Source organism: Natator depressus, chromosome 14, assembly GCF_965152275.1.
Source record: "Natator depressus isolate rNatDep1 chromosome 14, rNatDep2.hap1, whole genome shotgun sequence".
Lineage (NCBI taxonomy): Eukaryota > Metazoa > Chordata > Testudines > Cheloniidae > Natator > Natator depressus.
In genome coordinates, this window is record NC_134247.1 from 21794272 (window position 1) to 21815592 (window position 21321).

Genomic DNA, 21321 nt, shown 5'->3' on the forward strand with positions numbered 1-21321 from the left:
GTTTGGTACTCGAAAAACAACAAGAAACAAACATTTCAATTCGAATCAAAATGAAACAACATTTTTAGTTTTATTTAGTTTCAAAAGATTCCCTGAAGAATCTCAAATAAAAATGTTTCATTCAACATGTTTTGCTGGGGAAATAAAAGACCTTTTTTCAGCCAGCTCTGTTTGCTACTGTCCATTTGATGGCCTGTGTGGAATAACGAATCAAGGTCCTGGTCTATTTTCCAACAGACGGATGTCCATCTTGTCAAACCCACCCTCCCATCTAGGTAGTCTCAGCAGTGAGACCAATGACTGAACAGTCATGAAGACTGTACTTTTCTCCTTGAGCTTCTTTCTCCAGGTCAAGGTTGAGGCAGATGGACAGTAGTATGTGGAGAACCTTGCACTGCTGTTGCCTCAAGCTTTATTTATTCTGTTGATAGAGAAATTCTGTCTACAAGCTCCTCAATATTATCACTTTCCAGCACCCACTTAGGGTACATCTATGGAAGCATGTAGAGTTCAGACACTGCACTCCCAGCTAGCATGGGTATAAATAACTGTGTAGACGGGAAGCATGGCTTAGGTGAGTACAGTAGAAACTTTCCCCATTTAATCCAGCCTAGAGAAATCTTGACCCAATCCCAACAAGAAAACTTGATGAAATATCTATTCCAGCAGGAGGTTCCAGTACCTTGCATTTTTGCATAGCGTGTGCTTCAGACACTTAACAAGCACATTGTATGTTGGCAGGTGCTAGAGTCCCAAAGAAAATGTCAGTCATTTCTAATTGAATTCATGTATTCCACCCACTGAAGATAGATACTCAAGAAGCCAGCAGTGATCATGTGAGTGACAATCATCCAGGCATTGTCACCTCTCTGGCATCTGCACCACTTCCTGGAACAAATAAAATGTGAGTTCAAAGACCAGAAAAGATGCTGCTGAACTCACAATGGACGGACGCCATTTATATAAATCTTTATGCTATTGTAGATGGTTGGAAATTGTATGTTGAAATTGGGGAGGGGTTGCATTTGAGTTTTTGCGGGGAGGCTGATGAAAAGTGGCTTGTCAACAAAATGGAAATTTACACCACTTGTTTTAATGGCTAAAATCTAAAATTTGGGGGTTTTCTTTCGAACACCAACCCCTAAAAAAATTTCTGTTGCCAAAAAACTAGAAACTTTTCAGTTTTTCAAATAAACCTCCAAAAATTGAGATGGAAACATTTAGAAGAAAACTAAAAGGTTTCATTTTTGTCAGGATTTGGGGTGGGGGGTGGGGTTCAGGGGGAAATACAAGTCCCAACCAGCTGTAGTCTGAGATACCAAAGACATCATTAATTAATACAAGACAAAATGGACACTCAACTAAAGGAACCAACAGCCTCCTCCCAAACAGCCATCTTTCCTTTTGAAAAGGTCTGATTAGATACACCAACAAACTCAGAGCTTGGCTACCCCATGGTTAGTGCACACCACCTGGGCTGTGAGTTCTAATGTACAATAGTGTGCCGTGATCTAATTGTCCGTGCGGACCTTGCTGGCGCAGTATATGATCCCTAGTGCACAATGATATAGTACTGTGAAACGGGACTATGTCAGCACACGCTAGGGAACTTTTACTGCACACCTGCAAAGTCTACACGGACAGTTAGTGGGCAACATGCTGATGTACACTAGAATCTACACCCCAGCTGGTTCACACTCATGCACCTCAGACTGCTCGAGCAGCTGTGGAAGCAAGTTCAAGAACTGAGGGTCCTTCACTGAACATGTTTCCTCATTGCAGCCCCTAACGCAGGTGGGACAGGTGCAAAGAAGGGCTACTAGGATCGTCCGAGGAATGGAAAACCTGCCTTATGAGAGGAGACTCAAAGAGCTTGGCTTGTTTAGCCTAACAAAACAAAGACTGAGGGGTCATAGGATTGCTTTCTATAAATACATGAGAGGGATAATTACCAGGGTGGGAGGGGGGTTATTTAAGTTAAGCGCTAGCGTGGACACAAGAACAAATGGATATAAACTGGCCATCAACAAGTTTAGGCTTGAAATTAGATGATGGCTTCTAACCATCAGACGAGTGAAGTCCTGGAACAGCCTCCCAAGGGGAGCAGTGGGGGCCAAAAACCTAACTGGCTTCAAGACTGAGCTTGATAAGTTTATGGAGGGGAGGTATGATGAGATTGCCTATAACGGCATGTGGCCCATCTGCGACTGCTAGCAGCAAATATCTCCAATGACTGGTGATGGGACACTAGAGGGGAAGGGCTCTGAGTTACTACAGAGAATTCTTTCCCAGGTGTCTGGCTGGTGGGTCTCACCCACATGATCGCCATATTTGGGGTCCGAAAGAAATTTTCCCCTGAGTAGGATTGGCAGAGCTGCCCTGGGGTTTTTCGCCTTCCTCTGCGGCATGGGTCACTTGCAAGTTTAAACTAGTGTAAATGGTGGATTCTTTAAATCAGGATTTGAGGACTTCGGTAACTCAGCCAGAAGTTAGGGGTCTATTACAGGAATGGATGAGTGAGGTTCTGTGGCCTGCAATATGCAGGAGGTTAGACTAGATGATCATGGTGGTCCTGTCTGACCTTAAAGTCGATGAGTCTATGGTGTGTCGGGGGGAATGTATGGGAGGTGACCAGAAGAGCACACTGCACTCCAGCCTGGTGTATGGTCCCCAGCTGGTATAACAGAGCAGCCCCCAGGCTATTGGGGCAAAGAATGAGGGAGTATTAACAAGTTCCTTGATAGCACCTGGCTCTGCATGCAGCAGAGAACCTGGCCCAACAGTTCTGCTAGATGAGGCATAAACCTTTAGCTGAACCGACTGGAGCTGTGGTAAACATGCCTCAGTTTACTAGCTACAGCCTTGTGGCCTCTGTAACAGGCCAAGAGCCAGACTGCTTAGGCCCTCCCATGTAAGAAGGAAACTGATGTCAGGGGGCTGGCAGTAAAGGCCTATACCTTAGCCGCAAGGTCACAATTCTAGCACCATCTGTTTTCTGTGTCCCCCTGGGCAGGACTCCAAGCTTATAACAACATATGCATATATCTGTCTCCATACAGTACACGTTATTTGCCTCCTCCAGCACTCTGATGGCCAGCGGTTGCCAGCAAGTCTTTGGAGATGGACTCTCTGTTGTGTCCTGGCAACTATGCACACCTTGCCTTGAGGGAGAAACTGCAGGCCGCATGGCAAGCAGACCAGCCACTGTTTTTGCCTGTCAAATGAAGCCGTAAAGTTTGGCCCTGCTAAGTGAATGCTAATGGCTTTGCTGGCTTTATAAGAGCATCCTTTTCTCTAAGGTGGTGTTCCGCAGCCCACGGTCGCTGAGCCTGAGGGTTCAGACAGTGTTATTATAACCCCTACCACGTGGGTGGCAACAGAAACATCTGCAGGCTGATGGACGCGTACAGTACCACGTGAGCTAAGAAAAATAAGTGGTCGAAAGGAAACTCGCCCCACCCACCTCAAGATGTCCAGAGTGTGACTGCTCTGCTGCCTGTTGTTTGCATTTTGGAGACAGCCTGTCTTTCACGAGGGAAGGGGGCTGGGTTCTGCCTTCCTCAGCCAGCTGGTCCCACAATTGTAAAGAGTCACACTCGCTCCCCACGGGAGCTTAAATGCAATAGCCCAACTCCTGCTCCCTTCTGCAGCAGGGGAGGGGGAGCAAACCCTGCAGATCTGCTGTGTCTGTGCACGGCTAGATTGCAGGAACTGCCAGGGAGGCATGCTTCCTGTGTGCCACAGGGCCCAGCTCCAGGGGGGCTCCTGGGGTGGCCATGCACAGCAGTTCTCTGGGGGCAGGCATGGGGAACAGGCTATTATGTGGATCCCCCCTTCCTTCCCCATGCCACGGAGAGGGGCTGCTAAGGCTGCAGTGACTAGTCCAGATCCTCAGCTGAAGTATTTGCTGCAGAGTGGTGTGGTGGCTTCCAGCTTGACCCACACACTGGGATTGAACCGGGAACCTCCAAGGCTACAAGTATGAGCTGCTACAGCTAAAGAGCCGAGACTCCCAGCTAGACTCATATCCCCTGCAGATCTGGGACAGAGGGGGACCTGTCACACACTCACCGATGGGTTACTGGGCATGGCTTCCTGGGAGGAAAGATTCCTCCCCCCTGCAGTCCGCGAGCATGCAGCCAAGTGAGTTGGGCTTTGGGGAGAGGATTTAGACCAAAGTGCCTATGGACAGTACAATGGCTGTGACCTTCTTTCTGGGTGTGACTCCTAGATATACCTCTAGGATATGTGCTTGCGTCGCTGAAGCTGGGGTTAATTGCTGCATGGTGCGTGCGTGCATGCGTGCATACACACACACACACACACACACACACACACACACACACACGACATCCAGGCACTGTTGCAATGTGCACTCGCTAAAAGAAAGCAGCCGCAGGTGGGGTGCTTTAAATCATGTATGGAAATTAATGAGTAAGGGTTAATGATTAACCAATTAATGATTGGTACTGAAGCTAATCGCCTTGCGCAGCAACCCCTGTTAGCCCAGTGGCTCAGGATCACGTCTTGTGCTGTTATTGGTCTCCTGAGTGAGAGTTCCTCCTTCTGTTTCAATTGTCCCTTCCTAGGGCCCACAAGGGGCTCCCGACCTATCTATCCAATTTCTAACGAGCATCTCTTGGAGAAAGTACTACACGCTTTCTCGCTCTTCGTCCCTTTGCTCTTTGTTCCCCTCGTCTCAGCTGCCCTCCTTGGAGTTTTCCTTTCATTCTAATTCCACCAACACAAACTGGACTGAGCTCACTGTTTTTTGAAGCTGTTGGTGAAAATGTGGCCAAATCTCATTGAAGACCAATGGGAGCTGGGTGCCAGACAGCCTTTGAAAAATCGCAGCCCTAGCACAGGAGAAAGGTGTCACGCTGACGGCTCTGCAGGATGCCATTCTCCATCTGTCCACAGCACAGATATTAGCAACCCTCATCTTACTGCCCAGTCTCCATCGGCACCAGGGCTGGCCAGTCACCACCAGCCCTTGCCCTCTGTGCTGAGACTAAGGGTATTAATTAGTGCCAGTCATGGAAGTGGGCTCTATGTTGCATATACCCACCCACCATGAAGGTCAAGTTCATCCCTGGTGTAATCCACACCCACTCTGGGTGGCGCTCGGGTCACAGAGAACAGCTGAGCTTGCTGCAGCCTGGGTTAACACAGCAGGCTCTTTCACCAGTGGCTGTAGAGCTTCGTGCATTTAGATCTACAAGTCCCAGGTTCAATCCCCCCAGCTGCCAGCCTGCTCTGGAGCGTGCAGTAACATTAGCCAGCGAGTGTAACTCCTACTGATGGTGACTTAAGCGAGGGCTGAATTTGTTTCATAGACTCATTTCATACTGAACAGTAACTGCTTTTAGTCCCCACCAAGTAAGTGCGTTCACACTAGTGACCGAGACTGATGGGTCTGTAGACCATTACTCAGCCCCCAGACCATTTGGTCTCTTTCTCAGCCTCTCACAAATGGCTATTTTACACAGCACCTCTGCAGCACCCAGAGGATGCCCCGCCACGGGAGAAATTCTCAAGGGACCATTACGTTGGCTTTAGAGCTGCTATGAGCTTCCAGGGCTGAAGTTCTGACCCTCTATCAGTCACTGGCAGTACTACCACCCACGCTCCATTCTGGATATCTAAGGGCCTGATACGGCCTCCATTGCTGTAGTGTTTGAGAGCCTCAGAATCTTTGATTAATTTGTCTTCACAACACACAGGTGGAGAAATACTATTATGCCCATTTGAGAGATGGGAAACTGAGGCACAGAGAGGCGATGCTCAGCCACCTCCCAAGTGTGTGAGGCAGCATGGGAGAAAGCAGAAAGGTGCTTGATTTAACATCGAACAAGGGGGCAGTGAAGGCTGGCATCATGACCAGGTGATCAGAGGCAGGAGTCGACCTTTCAGTAACCAATGAGAGATGATAGGTCTGATGCAATAGAGAAAGGGGAACCCATTGAGGGATGCTAAGAGAGGGATGACATGGTCCAAGCAATGGGCAAGGGAAATGACTGTTGGAGCAGCCTTCTAAATGGATATGAACAGGGCATGACTACCTTTGTCAAGGCCGCAGAGAACAATGCTGCAGTAATGAAAAAGCGAGCTGAGAGCCAGGAGGAGAGAGTGTTGGCTGTGTGGATGGACAGGAAAGGCCAGATCTTAGATGTTCTGCTGAAGAATCTCCAAGACTCAGACAGTCTGGCTGTGAGGACCTAAAGAGAAGTCCGAGTTGAAGATGACACCCAGGTTACGAGCCTGAGTGACAAGTGGAATGGCGATGTTATCCACAGTAGGAAGTAGTAGGCCGGCTTGGAGTGGGGAGAGGGAGTGCAATCTTAGCCGTTCTGAGCTCCAGCTGACAGCTAGACATCCACAAGGAGATGCCAGAGAGACAGGCTGAGACTGTAGTTTGGACAGAAGACAGGTCTGGAGTAGAGATGTCCAAACATCACAGATTGTATGGCTGTATTTGCACACGTTTAAATTAAAACAATAAGTCACACACCCATATTTTGCTATGTTGTGCTCTTACACCTCTAGAATACCAGTACTCTCTGTGAAATATCACCTCTCTTTAGGACGGATAGCTTCATGACATTAATGCCCAAATACAACAGATTTCCCCTCTCCCCACTCCACCCCGCAGCCATTCCTCTAAAAGCTGCTACCAACAGCTGACTTCAAAATCCTGTGCCCAGCAGACCGTGCAGAGATGCTGCTGCTGTTTCTGTAGCGCAGGGCGACTTGGCATGTACGTACGTATGTATGTAACCACATAATGGCCGTACAAGGCCTTCGGTGGGAATGGAAGCCAGGCTGCATCTGTCCTTCCATGAAATCAATCCTAGCACATGGCAGTCAAATAGTGGGTGACTTGCCAGCTCAATGCTCTGTTTTGAGATTCTGGCATCACTCCTACTTCCAATTTCACTGAGAGCCAAGAGAGCAGAATCCCAGTAAAGAACAATTGCACCTATTCATACAGCATGCCATAAACAGATAACGTGTTGATATTTGACTCCCTGGACTGGATGAACTACAAAACAGTGCACTCAGCTAGGGAAACAATAAGCCTGCCTTGTGAAAATAAGTTTAACCACGACTGTGTTAATACTAAACCTGCTTAGAGAGAGGACTAATCAATGTTAGACAACTTTGGGCTAGGTTCTCATTTGAGCCATACTCATTCACACTGAGAATCCTCTTCATGCTATCTGCTGAAAGTTACACACCTTGTGATCCTAACTGGCAAGACCCTGTAGAATAAGCTAATACTTAAATTCCTGGGACCAATTTTCTCCACTCAGGTACAGTCACTCAGTGGGGACTTCAGAGGGCAGAATTTACAGGTGGGCAAATGATTTGTGACAAGCCACTTATCTGATCAATATCACCTCTTTCTGTTTAATTGTCCATGAACAAATTCCAATATTCTCCAGTATATTGGAAATGAATCACAAAGTTCGTCAGTGAATTATGATAGGTCTGCAGATAATTTGCAAATAGCTTTTAGTGCATATTCAAACTTCCTGCTGAGTTCCGTAAGACACATGGCATTGATTTAATTTCCTGATTGATCGAATGAACTAACCAACAAGAGCACAACTTTCAAACTGCATAGTCAAGGGAAAAATTCACAGTGAACAATTCTCACTGTCCCTGGTTGGCTCCATATTTTGCAATTTGGTTTTGGTGAATATTTGAGCAGTTGAGCTTAAGGGCTAGTCCACCCCAGGACTTAATCCCCCTCCCCCCAGCATAAAGCAAGCACACAAGGGGAGTGAGCACAGTCAAAGTGACTTTATTTAAGTTTGGTTTTTTTCAATATTTGCTCAGCTGTAGATGAATTTAACCTTTGAGCTTGCATGGCCACTCCTGTTCCAACAGATCTCAAAGGGAGCTTTGCCATTGACTTCAATGGCAGCAGAATTAAACCCGGGGAGGTACAAGCTACATCACCCACAGTGCAGTCATCTTACCTTTCATTGAGTTCTTAAAGGTGCAAGCAGTGGCCGTTTCCATCTGTGTCAGGTGATTGAACGCATCCCGTTGAGAAGGCTCCAAGATTTCCTTTAAAAAAACATCCATTTCTGTCTCTCACTAAGCAGGAGGGGTGCAAAACCTTGATCACAGACGGCTACGCAACCAAAAACATTTCCAGCTATTTTCCTCTCTCAGAGGCCTGCAAGCCGAGAGCAGATTGAAGGAAGTTGTACAAGTGCCAGTAAACAATTTGTGTTACTATAGGGATGTCACATTACTACCATTCATGGGGAATTGTGGCAGTTACTTTGTATACCACCAGGCACAAAGCCTTAACAAATGCTCATCAGAGTCATTCCCCTGACTGTAGTGGGTATTGGATCAGACCTTAAATATACATTATACAAGGGGGGAACCCACCCCATTATTAATGTTGCAAAGTCAAGCACTCAAAAACTAGGAAATGCCAGAATGAAGATTGCCTGTGCAACTTTAATTCTGACCCCTTATGTGTATGCATGATGGTCTTTAATTACACGATCACATAATATTTCTTCCACAGGACCCTTGCCTCATTCAGTGCTCTTCCATTGACCTAGCTACCACCTCTCAAGGAGGTGGCTCTTCACAGCAACTGGAGAACCACCCCTTTCACAGTCGTGTCTACACTGCAGCACTATAGCTGTGCCACTGTACCATTTCAAGTGCAGACCCAGCCTATGACTCATCACTACAGTATCCAAGTGCTTCACAAATATTAACTGATTTTTTCTTACAACCTCCTGTGAGCTGTGGGGATGGTATTGTTCCCATTTTACAGATGGAGAACTGAGGCACAGAAAGATTAAAGTCAAAACTATCCGCTAATTTTGGGTGTCTAGCTGGAGACAATTAGTATAGGATTTTTTCAGAGTACTTAGCGTTATACAGCACTTTATACATTCAAAGCATAGCTCCCACTGATATCAGTTGTAGCTGTGAGTGCTCAGCAGGGGCGTGCGCAAGTGTGGGCAAGCAGGGACATGCCCCCCCCCCATCAGCCTGGCCCCGGGCCAGGGCAGGAGATGACAGCTCCACCAGCCCCGGGGCCATGGAGGAGGGGGGGGAAGAGACAGCTCCTCTGGCCATAGGGGGCACAAGTGCCCCTCCAAAAGCGGCCAAATTTTTATTCCTATGCATGACCCTCAGCACTTCTGCAAATCAGACCCCCCTACTCTCAGTCCCAGTCTCCTTCCCCAGCCAGTCTCAGTTCACCCCTTCCAGCTCCTTGTCCAATCTGTCTCACTCATCCCCCACTGACTCCCCATCCTAGTCTCCCTCCCTGAGCTCCTCATTCAGTCTCCATCTCTGTCTCCTTGCCACAGGCTCCCCACTCCCTGGCTCCTTCTCCCAGTCTGTTTGCCCAGGTCCCTCCCCGCACCCCAGCTCCTTGCAAGTTCTGTCTCCCCTTGTTCCCATTCCCCCATACTGGTTCCTAGTCCCAGTCTCCTTGCCCGGGCAGTCCCACTGTCCCCACTCCAGCTCCTTGTCTGATCTCACTGTTGTTCCCCCGTCCCGCATCCAACTGGCTCCCGGTAAATCCCTTTTCCCTCACCAGCTCTCAATCCCAGTCTCCATCCAGCTCCCAATATCCTTGTCCAATCTGTCCTATCCTCCCCTCTCTCCACATTTCCTACTCTCAGGCTCTTCGCCCAGCCAGTCCCAGACCCAATTTCTCTCCCCATCTCCCTCCAGTCCCAGTCTCACCAGACTTCATCTCAGTCTCCTCCTTTCCCTCCCCCAGTCTGGCTTTTGTCCCCGCTGCACAGGCATCCACTGGCTTCTCCTCCACACCACCTATGTGCCAGCAGGAGGCCATGGAGAGCACAGGAGAGACAAAAAGAACAGGACGACTTGTGGCACCTTAGAGACTAACAAATTTATTTGAGCATAAGCTTTCGTGAGCTACAGCTCACTTCATCAGATGCATGCAGTGGAAAATACAGTGGGGAGATTTATATACACAGAGAACATGAAACAATGGGTGTTACCATGCACACTGTAACCAGAGTGATCTGGTAAGGTGAGCTATTACCAGCAGGAGAGTGGGGGGGAAAAAACCTTTTGTAGTGATAAGCAAGGTGGGCCATTTCCAGCCGTTGACAAGAACGTGTGAGGAATAGTAGTGGGGGGGGGGGGGAATAAACATGGGGAAATAGTTTTACTTTGTGTAATGACCCATCCACTCCCAGTCTTTATTCAAGCCTAAGTTAATTGTATCCAGTTTGCAAATTAATTCCAATTCAGCAGTCTCTCATTGGAATTATAACATTCAAAAACCAGTCAGAGAACACTTCAATCTCTTTGGTCACTCGATTACAGACCTAAAAGTGGCAATTCTTCAACCAAAAAACTTCAAAAACAGACTCCAATGAGAGACTGCTGAATTGGAATTAATTTGCAAACTGGATACAATTAACGTAGGCTTGAATAAAGACTGGGAGTGGATGGGTCATTATGCAAATTGCAACTGTTCAAAGACTTATAACTTGGCCAAATTTGGGTGGATTTTCACAGGGACAGCAAAAGGCACATCCCTGACACAAGGGCTGCCACCCTTGCCAAATTTTGAATCCCTGCTCCAAGACACGGGGGAGCTAGAGCTGTTCAAAGAGAAGGTTGTTGGAATTTTTTTGAACATGGGCAATGTATTTATTTTTAACAATTTATTTTTTCCTGGTCTTGTTCTCAGAAATGGCTGAATGATTCCTGCTGAACTTTTCCAAACATATTCAGCCCAAGATAGACACCCGGCATGGAAGATTTCAGCCCAAATGGTTAAAACTGGGCAAAGTTATATGCAGGATTTTATAATGGGAAGTGTCAAGCAACCTTAATAATCGACAGCATTACCAGCCCCACCTGTAATCTCCTGCCTGGCCCTTTAGTATCTCATGACTCATCTGTCTGCTTGGATTTTTTTTTTTTTTTTTTTTTGCCCCAGACATCCAATATGCCTGTGTCAGTGACTGGGACTGGGTCATGGGCAACAGGTATAATAGGCCAGGGGAGGCTAAGCCTCCCCTATCCCAGGCCCTGGCCCCACTCACATTCCAACCTCTCCGCTGAAGCCAGCAGGAGCTCCGCTGGAGGCCAGCTGGTGCCAGCCGGTGGCCTGGCACTGGGGCTGACACTGGGGTCGGCAGTCAACCCAGCGCTGTGCCGGCCAGCAACCTGGGATGGTTCAGCCGGCAGCCGGGGCAGTTTGGCATGGCACTTTTCCGGCTGTGGGGGTGGGGAGAAGGTTCGGGGCTCCGGCAGACGGGGGCGGGGTAGGAGCAGCAGGAGCGGGGGCTGCATGGCTAGCCTTCCCAAAGGGGGAGCTCATGCACCGCCCATGACATGGGTGGTCATGCTTGGTGCTTCGAGCAGGAGTCATGAGTCAGGAATTGGAGCCCCGGGTCAGAGCCAGATTCAGGGTATGTCTACACTGTAATTAGACACCCAAGGTTGGCCCATGCCAGCTGGCTCAGGCTCCCAGGGCTCAGGTTAAGGGGCTGATTAATTACAGTGTAGACATTTGGGCTCAGGCTGCAGCCTGAGCTTCGGGATCCTCCCACATCTCAGGGCCTAATACAAGCCAGCTGTGCTCGTTAGGTGGCCTAGAGATTGGCTCTGCTGCAGGCCCTGATTCCTGGCAGGTTGGCACTTTTCTGATACCACTGCCTTGGATTCTCCCAGCTCCTGTGTGCACTTTGGCGACAGGGTGGGCACGGCTCTCCCTTTCCCAGACCCCCACACGCGCGGCCAAGCACCCTCTCAGCCGCCGCTGAACGCTGGCGTTCCACGGAATCCGGCAGCGGTTATGCCCACTTGGAAGCGCTGTGCAGTTTCTGTCAGTGTTACGGCCGCCAGGCCCCAGCACTGTGAACAGTCCCACTGACCCAGGGGCTGAAGGACCAGATCCCAAGCAGTTCAGCAGAGACACAAATCCTACATCCTACGTGCTGTGAGTGACGCATTGTGAAGGCCTTGGGTAAGTCACACTTCCCTGTGCCTGTTTCTCCATCTTTAAAACAGATATAATATGCAGAGGCAACGTGATTCAGTGGCTAGGACACTGGACTAGAAGTCAGAGCAGGGGTTCCCAGCTATGCCACTGACTGGCGCGATGATGGTGTCCAAGACACGTCACCCGCTGCTCCTTTGTCTGTTTAGATTTCAAGCTTCTTGGGACAGAGGCTGTCTTTCCACTCTATGGGTGTACAGCACCTAGCACAATGCGGCCTTCATATTGATTGGGGCTGCTAGGTTCTACTATAATACAAATAATTAGAGACCTACTTCACTGACAGGTTATGAAACAATCCATATTGGTAAAGGGCTTTGAACTCCTCCAATCAGAGGAATCGTGTAATTCGCATGTTAAATTAAAAATACATGGGGGGGGGGGAGTATGATCTTTCAGCCAAGTGTGCTTTGCACAAAGCCCGCAGTGTTGCTGAATTGGCTTGGCACTCAGGTTTCCCAGGAGGCTGGCTGAACTTTTCCAGACATATTCAGCCCAAGATAGACACCCGGCATGGAAAATTTCAGCCCAATGAGGCTGAAATCTTTGTTTGCCTCACATGGGGCTGTCCCATGCATTTCTAAGGGATTTCCATTACAATCCACCACTGATCCATGTTTGCTTATTAGAAACCAGAATGGGGGGAAAAAATGGCTTAGATCCTTTATGACTCTCAAGGTGAGGAGGTCAGGCTGGACGGATATTTTATGGCCTTTAATAAGAACAGAAAGGGAGAAAGAGGGGGAGTTTTTTTTTTTAAAGGAAGAAAGCCACTTTAAAGAGCAAATGCTGTTTCTTTTCCTTGTTTGTTTGTTTGTGAGTGGAGGGGATTAAAATCTCCCTTTGGCAGGGGAAGGGGAGGAGACACTACTCTTCAATGGTGCTGCAGTAACTAACGACTTCCCATTTCTCTGGTCTGTTCTGGGCAGTGTGTAGGCTGGTATTCCCAGGGCAACACCACTTCCTGGCCAGCTGATCTAGGTTGGCAGGCTCTGCTTCCCTACAGCCCTGGGTAGAATTCTAATGAGATTATTACCCCATAGCTGCCCCACCAGTGCAAAATGGCCCTAGAATAACTGTTACCAGCCATGGGAGGATCCGACTAGCACAGGGGCAACCTGTGATGGTGAAGATCACCATACTGGTTCCTACTGCACCCCTCTGCTGCTGACAAACAGAGTGTGACCGGGTGTAGCCAGGGCTCCCTTATGGTCCAGTGATCCCCAGCTCCTGTATCCCCTAGGGTCAGATGGCATAATTTAGAGCAGCCCTCAGGCTTCTCTAACTCGTGTCACAGGGCCAGAGTGGTGCACAGAGGGCCCAAGATTGGAGGGAGGGAGTGAAAAAGGCACCTTTGTCCTGCCTCTCCATGTGAGCTGTGCTGAATGCTCTTTGAATGCAGCTGAAGATCTGGGCCCATGTTGCCAGATTGTGTCAACCGAGATAAACAGAAGGGGAGGTGATCTTACCTCTCTTTGGATGATTAGATTTCACTTCAGTGGACCCAGTTTTCAAACATGGGGACTTTAATAGGAAGTCAAGTCCTGGATGCTCAGGTGGAGCATAAATGTCCATCCTACGGGCATAAGGGCCAGTTTGTGGCCCCAGAGGCAGGTTCCAGACATCCTGTTTTGGTGCCTGCATGTGAAAATTGTGCTGGTTTGTTTGACTGCCGAACAGAACAAGCTCCCCAAAAGGAGTTTTATGTGCCATCAGCAGAAGGTTTCTGCACCCAGGCCAGTGGGATAATGCTGGAGCAAGCTCATCCCTTAGCAACAATCATCCCAGAATCAGTCTAGTGACAACCAGCCCCATGGTCTTAAAGGGATAGCAACTTCTAGAGCCAGTGCATAGCAAGCATAACTACTGCCCTAACAAGGATGCTCTGTTATTTTCTCACATCCCTTTTTGCTGTCAATGACGGCTGTGTGCCAGATTATCTACTGGTGTCAATCAGCAGAGGTCCCCTAAAGTCAGTGGTCTTATGCCAGTGGGGTCCTGATCCAGGACTAGGGCTCTGAGGCGATAGAGGAATACAAATAATAAAAATATGCCAGTTTCTAACAGCAGAGGCTATTGAGTCTAAAATAAAGTGAGCACGTAAGTCAAAAACCCGATTCAGCAGTGGCTTGGGGGCTATGATAGGCCATGCAGCATGGTCTGCTGTTACATGCACTTATTCCTTTACCTCACTCCTATAGAGGGGTGTACACGGTACCTTTGCTGCTGTTGTAACCATCCTCTTCTTTGCCTTGGCATTGGAAAGATGGCTAGTCCTATCAGAGGGCACAGCAGAAATCCTAAAGTCCTCCTTGCAAAATCTCTCCCAGGTGTTAGTCCACTAGCTGGATTGAATCACAGGGTTTGGCATGACGGGTGCTCTTCTGAAAGAAGCCCCAGCCTTTGTCTATTCCATGCAGCATCTGCTATTGTTCTACCCCGCTGTTTCACCCCAGGTGCCCTCCTGGACCACAGCTCCTGCCTCTGTCTGGATATTTCTCAAGAGGGGAGGCAGGTCACTGCTGAGAGCAGGCATTGTGACCTAAGAGGTCACTTAGTCTGTTATTACACACTACAGCTGGCTTTAATATATTTGCATAATGCAATCCTGCAAGCTAAACAACCTTAATAGTTTTAATGTATTAGTAACATGCTCTGAATGATCAGCAATGAAACAGTTAACAGAGTAAATTCTGTAGCTACAGGGGACACAGAGCACAGACAAGGGAATAATTTTGCTCTGGCAGTAGGGTGGAGTAGCTGACCTAACCGGTCTTTTCTATATCTTAAATCTATTCGCTTATGAGTCCTCCTGGAACTTCCATTTAGCAGCTCATAGTCAACTTCAGGTGAGGGCAAGGTATTTGTTAGGATCAGTGTCTGCCTGGGAGCAGCTTGGCCAGGAAAAATGCTTTTACACTAAAATGGAGAGCAATTCTATTTGCAAAGAAATTATACTTCACCTGCAGTGAGTGGGTGAAGATTTGATGCTGGAGGCTGGGTGTGGTTCAGTATATGACTACGCACGGGAAAGACTCAACCACATGGTATGCCTGGATTAAGTAATACATTTGGCAGGATCCCCGTCTCAGCTCAGGAACGGTATGTGTGATGCTGCATCTCACACAAAAGGGCTGACAGCACATGAGGGCGAGCTGTAGATTAAGAAACCACAATGGCACAGCTGTGTGCTCAGTTCCCCAGCTCCCCCTCCTGTGCTGGGGTATGTTCCCTTGAAGTCCAGTAAAGGCTCTGAGTAAGCTTGATCATCATTGGGGCGGAACCTATCAGTGAACTCCTGTTTCCTGCTCTAGCACACAGGGCTATTTTCTCTCTTCCTGCGAGCCCCCCTCCCTCAGCGAGTGACCCAATGTCCTCTGCTTTCTGAGGAAGCTAAAAGGAAGGATAAACAAAAATAGGTTTGAAACTAGGTCCTTGATTTCAAACGGGCAACTTTAAAATATTAAGGGAATTAGACTAGACTGAAGAACTCACCGGTTTGATTGTGGAGAAGGATTGGAATTACTTTAAGTCAAAGTTGCAGAAGCTATCTGAAGCCTGCATTCCGAGCAAAGAGGAAAAAATCATAGGGAAGGTTTACAGAACAATCATCTCAAAGAGGTTATTCAGAGAAAGCAAAACGCTTACAAGGAACGGAAGATGGGTAGAGCTGGACCTTGCAAAGAAAATTAAAACCAATAATGCAAGGTCCATTTGTTTGACCTCAATTGTATGTATGGTCTTAGAACAAGTTTTGAAAGCGAGAGTAGTTAAGGACATAGAGGTAAACAGTAATTGGGATAAAATACAACATGGTTTTACAAAAGGTAGATTGTGCCAGACCCTCCTGATTTCTTTCTTTGAGAAGATAAGTGATTTTCGAGACAGAGGAAGTGCTGTAGATCTAATCTACCTGGATTTCAGTAAGATATTCGAAGCAGTTCCACATGATAAATTATTAAATTGGAGGAGATGAGGATTAATATGAGAATAGAAAGGTGAATAAGTATGGCAGGGACCACTCATTCCTGTCTCTGCTCAAGTCCACAAACCGCTCAGAGACCTTTATGCTGGTGAAACACCCGGTGCAGTTTATTTACAATGCGGATTTCTACCACCCTTCTGCACTATACAGTCTTACTCCTACATGCCCGCCTCTCAGGCCTTCCTCAAGCAGGTCCTGCGGAAGGATGCTCCCCCTTACCCCTGGCCCTTCGGACATTGCCATCAAACCTCCGCCCCGCGAACCATCCCCCAGCTGCTCACTTTACAATACCTAAGCCGGCTGTGTGACTTGCAGCTGGGCCGTCTCCAAACTGGGCCTGGGTAGCAACTGTACACACTCATGCTCCATACCCTTCCTCACCCTTGTGTCCTGCCCTGACACCAAGTGGCGGGATCACCCATGGAAGGTGACGAGTCCCGGTGGGTCAGTTTGTATTCCACCCTAGTCCTGCGGCCTACCGGGGATATTAGTTGGTGCTCCTTCACAAAGTTGTGAGCACAGCCATGTATTTGGTGTGGTTCACCTCCCTCCCTGATATTTGCCCCTTTTGCAGCATGAGGGAGACCCTGGTGCACATCTATCTTGAGTACACCAGGCTGCAGCCCCTTTTCCAGCTCCTCCAGAACCTTCTCCTCAGGGGCTCCACATGCAGTTGTGCTGAGTGATCACAGCGCCTGAAGGGGTTTGCTGCTGGTCACTGAAAAGGCATGGTGAGAGACAGCCCAGGCTGGAGAGAGTTAAGGGGGCACAGCGGTCCCATGGTCCCAGGCTGCACCCCAGGGATCCCATCACAAGAATCATAGAAGATTAGAGTTGGAAGAGACCTCAGGAGGTCATCTAGTCCAGAGGTTCTCAAACTGTGGTCCACGGACCACCAGTGGTCCGCGAGCTCCATTCAGGTGGTTCGCGGATAGTTCCCTCCAAGGTGCGTGCCTGGCTGGCAGCACACAAGAGAATGAAGGGCCACCCACCTAATTAGTGGAGCCGCACAGACGTGGCTCCACTAATTAGGTGCCTGGACCTGGAGAAGACACACCTGTAAGGTGAGGTGGTGGCCTTGGGGGGGAATAGGGTAGGTGGGAGGGGGCAGTGGGCTGAGAAGAGGGGGTGGGGGGAATTTGGGATGTGCAGGGCTGCGGCGGCTGGAGAAAGAGGTGACTTTCCCCAGCTCCAGGGCTGCGGCTGGCAGGAAGAGACAGCCCTCCTTCCCAGCCCCACCTAGGGGGCTGCCATGGTGGGGAAGAGAGGGAGAGACCCCCTTCCTTCCCAGCCCCAGCTCAGGGGCTGCCGCAGCAGGGGAGAGAGGGCACATCCATCACATTAGAAAGGTAAGACTACTGATATTAAAATATGAGTTGTGTGCTTTTATTTGTAGAACAAAAAAAGATTATTATTATTATTATTAAGGGTTTTTTTATATAGCGCTTTTATCCAAAGCACTTTACAATACTTAGCTAATGGTACAAACAACATTTGAAAAGATCATTAAGTGGTCCACCAAGACCCTCGCCAATTTTCAAGTGGTCCGTGAAAAAAAAGTTTGAGAACCAGTGATCTAGTCCAACCCCCTACTCAGAGCAGGCCCAACCCCAGCTAAATCATCCCAGCCAGGGCTTTGTCAAGCCGGGCCTTAAAAATCTCTAAGGATGGAGATTCCACCATCTCCCTAGGTAACCCATTCCAGTGCTTCACCATACTCCTAGTGAAATAGTGTTTCCTGATATCCAACCTAGACCGCCCCCACTGCAACTTATGACCACTGCTCCTTGTTCTGTCATCTGCCACCACTGAGAACAGCCGAGCTCCATCCTCTTTGGAACCCCCCTTCAGATAGTTGGTAAGGGTAGGGCAGAAGTAAGGGTGTGCAGTTGGAGGGGATTATATTTCCATATTAAAGCAGGTTCTCTTGGGGTATTTGGGTGGCCCGTTCCATGATGCGATCTACTTCACTGGTGGAGTGCCCTTGTTTGGTGAAGGCAGTTTTAAGTGTGTTAAGGTGTGTATCCCAGACACTCTCTTTGGAGCATATTCTGTGGTAGCTGAGTGCCTGGCTGCAGTTAGCAGATTTCCTGGTGTGTTTGGGGTGGTTACTGGATCTGTGAAGCTAGATGTGGTGATCCATCATCTCGGGAAACTCATTGTCACCAGAAACTTCAGAGCTGCCAAGAGTTCTCTAGAGTTCAGATATTCCTGGGAGTGAATCATCTCTTCCTCTCCTGATTTCCCAGAATCTTAGAGAGACATTCCCTGCTTTGTTCAGGACTTACAAAAAGAAAGGACAGGACAATATGACATGTCACCATTAAGCACTGGCCTTCAGTTAGGCAAGAAATCAAGTACATTTGCAAGCCGGGAGAGGGGAATGCTGCTGAGTGCTAGGCTCTTTGGCACAGATCTTGTATGTTCTGATACACCATTGAATCATTTGTTCTGAGAACACCCCCTGAAGAGTCACATTAATCTTTCAACCAGACGTCAGAGTTTGGCCAGTCTCTGAGCCTCCCATCCTGGGCAGGGTTCCCTTTCCGAATGCCTGTGTGATGTGTACCTTAGCAGTGACAGTTGCCTTCAGTAATTGTCATTAGTCAGTGGCACTGGTTGTTTGCATAGTGACTAGGTTCCGTGTTCCTCCTGGGGAACTTCCTAGATATGGAGCATGGAGGGTGGGGGGGAGGATGTTTCACTCGCTTGATACTCAGGCTAAGTCCATGCCCTGAAATGATTTGCACTTGCCCATGTGATAAAATGCCAAGTGTTAAGGGGTAAAACATATTCCCGGCATTGCACAAACATTAGCCCCCGAACACCCATGTGAGGTAGGTCACTTATTATCCCCATTTGATAATGGGGAAAGTGAGGCAGAGAGCGGAAGTATCGTGCTCAAGGCCACAGAAAGAGTCAGTATCGGAGCCAGAATTCGAATGCAGAACTTTCTAACTCACAATCACAAATCTCCCAGATTACACTGTTTCCAGTTAGACTAAACCCATGGCACTTACCGTTGCTGCCACTTTAAGCACCAGGGTGAAGGATGAGCAATTTTGCAGCTATTAGAAAGCCCTGGGCCAAATTCTATGCTGGTGTAAACTGGTCCAGCTCCATTCAGTGGTCTCTGGGCAATTCATACCAACAGTGAATTTGGCTCCATGTTGAAAATGATGGTGGCATTACACTTCATTTATATTGCAGCTGTACCCAGCACGTGCCAGGCGCTGTACAGACATGAGAAAACACGGCCCACAGCCTTATGGCTGAATTCCCAACTCGCCCATTGACTGGGATTGTGTGCAGTTGTTTAATCCAGTTGTGAGTAACCACAGTCCCCAGCCACTATAACTGGAGATAGCCAAATAATATCTTGGCCTCTCTCTGCTAGAGGGCCCTATGCAGTGCCAGAGGTCTATTCTGGGGAACAATTTCTGTGCCCCAAACCCAGTGCTGGGCTCCGCTCCCCTGGCTGCTGCGGGGCAAGCAAGAGATACCATGGAGAGAAGCCAGAGGGGACAATCATGTTCGTCTAGTCTCACCCCCTGCATGGCCCAGGCCAGAGAATTTTGCTCAGTTCTCTGCCCCCCATCCTCATGGAGCTGGGGCTGCAGAGCAGGAGCTACTCACTGCCTCCTCCTATTCCTTTGCTTTGCACCTTGTCAGAATCAGGCAGGTCTCATTTCATGATTATACAAGATTATTTGCCAACCAAGCCATGCCAGTTTAAGGCAAGTTGTGTGCCTAAGAGCTATCACATCCTGGGCCTCCCGTGGTTGCCCATCTGGCATTCATACTCCATATTTACCAGGATCCCCAGAACTGGAAGCATTCGAAAAATGTAAATAAGTCATAAATTAAAACACCAGTGGCAGCCAAGCAAAAGCAATAGCGGAGGCGGGAGGGAAGGCAACACTTTGGTGCGTCTAATCAGCCCCACGTTAGAGGTTCTGCAGAGCCAGGAAAGAACCAGGTTTCCTGGAACATGCTATTTGGGGTGGGGTTAGTATACTAATTATAAGGGCTCTTTGTAACAACGCAGCTTAGGCTGTGAAACTGCTCAGACAAAGACGTCTTCATTCTGAATTTCTGATCCACCATCTCCTAGGATTAAACCAACCTCCTCCCAATTCTGGCTCCCACTTTCCTCTTCCTAGCTTCCTGCATCTGATCACCAGGTGAGTTCTTGGTGCCTCGACCTTCCAGACTCTTAATCCTTTCCTGCCTGGTCCCTGAATCCTGCCAAAAAGCATAGGAGAGAGAGGAGTTTACAGGTTAGACTCTTCACAGGCATCCACCAGTCTAGCATCTGAAGTCCTTCTGAGGTCCAGATGGATCACATACCCTGTTGCAAATGGTAACAAAGATTCTGCAGACCATTTCTGCACTTAATAACCCTCCCACCCAATCAGTAACTTCTGCCCTCCGTGGGGATGCACAGGAATCACTGAGGGTGGAGTTTGATCCTGCAGTTGGAAAGTACATTTACTCCGATGTAACTCTGGAGTATCTGATGCCAATGGATTTCTCTGTTTTATAGTGAGAGCAGAATGTAGGCCCTTTTAAATATTTCTGGTGATGATGCATGAGTCAGAACAGCATCCAGCTCTCTCTCCTAGAGCTGGGTTGGCTTTGTAGAGCTACCACTAGTACAGAGTAGTCAAAGCTTATTTTTATCACTAACAGGACAGTCTATGACTCTGAACACATATGAAGAGCCAATGTGTTGTGCAAGCCTTTGGGGCAGGGACAATCATTTATTATGTTTGTACAGCGTCTAGCACAGTGGGGCCTAATAGGGTTGTGGCCTTTAGTATTTAACATGTACATTGCAGTAAAGCCTAATCAAGATAAAAGAAGGTGCTGTTTTTACACAGTAACATTTCAGAGTAGAGCTGCATATTAAATGTTTCGGGAATGATACAAATGTCCTTTGTTTTTCTGAAAAGAAAACTTCTGGGTAAGTTTCACAAGTCATGAAACAAACCAAGAGCAATAAAACCCCATCCAAAGGCAAACTAGCTGTAGGGAAAAGGGATGTGGAGTTAATACAGGCAAGGAGACGTATTCAACAATTCGGATCTCTCCTACCATATTACTTCTTCCCTTTCCACAAAATTAAAGGAACCTTTGGGACATAACAAATGGCCTTTTAAATGTTTGCACTGCAGAATTTACTCACATATATTGCACTGCATGGATAATGCTACTTTTTCTATTATTAATGGTTCAAACCATAAGCACGGATAATGGGATTTCCTCTAATGCATAAATATTAGCTTGAACAGCACGG

The 21321-nt window shown here is 48.1% G+C and overlaps 1 protein-coding gene across 1 annotated transcript in view; it reads right to left on the bottom strand.

Annotated features, from left to right (window-relative positions):
- TEKT3 (tektin 3) overlaps nt 1-8104 on the bottom strand; it is a 159076-nt gene extending 150972 nt beyond the window's left edge. The window contains exon 1 of the mRNA XM_074971055.1: nt 7986-8104. The gene's annotated coding sequence lies outside the window, so the exon portion shown is untranslated. The remainder of the gene's footprint in view (nt 1-7985) is intronic.
- Between the last annotated feature and the right edge of the window lie 13217 nt (nt 8105-21321).